The sequence below is a fragment of the Cebus imitator genome, unplaced genomic scaffold (genome assembly GCF_001604975.1).
Source record: "Cebus imitator isolate Cc_AM_T3 unplaced genomic scaffold, Cebus_imitator-1.0 Scaffold478, whole genome shotgun sequence".
NCBI lineage: Eukaryota > Metazoa > Chordata > Mammalia > Primates > Cebidae > Cebus > Cebus imitator.
Genome location: NW_016107793.1, coordinates 208,641 through 210,859, shown reverse-complemented (window position 1 = coordinate 210,859; position 2,219 = coordinate 208,641).

Sequence of the window (2,219 nt, the reverse complement as noted above, 5' to 3'; positions counted from 1 at the left end):
TGGCTGGTCTCGAACTCCTGACCTCAAATGATCCACCCATCTTGGCCTCCCAAAGTGCTAGGATTACAGGCATGAGCCACTGTGCCTGGCCAAAAAAAATAATTCTTTCATTTACATCTCTTCAACCCTATACCTCCTTCCCTCTTTGGCATCTGCTGTATCAAAAAATCTAGAGAAGGCTTCCAATGACTTGATCCTCTTTAAAGAATTCAGAACAAAGGCACCACTCACCCCTTTTGAGGTGTTCTGTTTTCTTCTTGGAGTTTCGAGAATCATGGGCAGATTCTTCACAGGTCTAAAGCTCTGTTTTCCTGTATTGCATGACCTGAACTCTTTGGCTTTGGGGTACCAGAGATTATCTTGTACAGTGAGGGGATTTGACCTTGGTGTGTGGAATGGTGGATGAGAGCTACAAAGTAGGGGTGATGGAGCACAGTTTCCAGGAAGTGGTCTTGGCTGTTGGCTTTTGTTTTTAACTTTTTTTTTTTTTGCTCTCCTAGGAAGTTGTGGTTTAAGGATGCTAATTCTAGTTCAGAGATGCTTTCAAAATTAATCTAAATTTGTCTTGTCTGTGCATGTTTGTGTGAGGAACTGAACTGTTGTTTTCATAAGTAAATGAGAGACTGAGTTTTCTCAGCATCTAAGGGAAAGGGCATTTGCTCCTTCCAGCCAAAAGGCACCCCTGGGTGATGGGGGGGCCTTGTGAGAGTGTCTGGGGGATTCACCTCCTGTCACGTGCAGTGGCCCCACAGGGAAATCCCCAACAAAAATTAATTTTTTAAAAAAGGCTTGTCTAAGAAACCCGTATAAGAGCTGATCACCCAGCATTTTGAGCCCTCTCAGTGGTGATAGGCCTCTGGAGAGAGGAACTGAGACACAAAAGAGGGTGGAAAGGACTCGGTGGTGACACATTGTGGAGTCCTGCACACAAGCAGCACACATCAATCCACCGTACAAAAACCCTAGGCCACCACTCAGATCCTCCTTTTAAAAACAAAAGAAAAAGTGGTAAACAAATATCTAAGAATGAGGAGAAAACGAGGAGAATGACCCCCTTGAGAGCACTCCATAGGTTTTACGGCACCTCTGCTTGCCAGAGTTTTTGTAAAATGGAAGTGATATGGTGTTTGTACACATTCATATTAAGGAAAAAGGGCCCTACAGTTGACCTGCAAACTGTAGACCTCCCAAGTCCTCTTTTTCTCTATTTTTTTTTCTGCCTGCTTTAAGTCTGTTGTTACTTTTCTATTAAGATAAAAACCACTGTTTGGATCCAACAGGTTCTTTTCGAAAGCTCGTGAATTTGTGTTTATCTCATGGCTAAAGTTCTGAGATAAAAGCTATAGGATCTTTGTGTGTGTGTGTGTGTGTGTGTGTGTGTGTGTGTGTGTGTGTGTGTGTATTTAAAAGGTCTTTATAATTTCTATAATTTTATGTTTAATTGGCAATTAAATCTGTTTTAGTGTAAATTTTGCTATTTGATTTTCACCTTAGTTGTTTCCTTCAATAAATTTAAGGCAATTTAGCTGACAATTGCCTAGTGTAGTGAAACAGGTTATCAAAAATTTGAAAGTCTAAAATAAGAAAATAAAAAGTTTTTTTTTTTTTTTTGAGACAAGTTTCACTCTTTGTTGCCCAGACTGGAGTGCAGTGGCGTGATCTTGGCTCACTGTAACCTCCACCTCCCAGGTTCAAGTGATTCTCCTGTCTCAGCCTCCCAAGTAGCTGGGATTAAAGGTGTCTGCCACCACACCTGGCTAAGTTTTGTATATTTAGTAGAGACTGGGTTTCACTATCTTGGCCAGGCTGGTGTCTAGCTCCTGACCTCAAGTGATCCACCTGCCTTGTCCTTCCAAAATGCTGGGACTACAGGTGTGAGCCACTGCACCTGGCTGGCAAAAAAATTTTTTGAATTTATAAGATGTACTTCTTTTTTGTGAGATGGTTTCTTGCTGTCTTACCCAGGCTGGAGTGCATCCAGTGATCTTGACTCACTGCAACCTCTGCCTCCTGGGTTCAAGCAATTCTCCTGCCTCAGTCTCCCAAGTAAATGGAATTACAGGCTCCAGCCACCACGCCCAGCTAAATTTTGTATTCTCAGCAGAGATGGAGTTTACCATGTTGCCCAGGCTTGTCTCAAACTCCTGACCTCACGTAATCCGCTTGCCTTGGTCTCCTACAGCACAGTGCTGGGATTACAGGCATGAGCCTCTGCACCT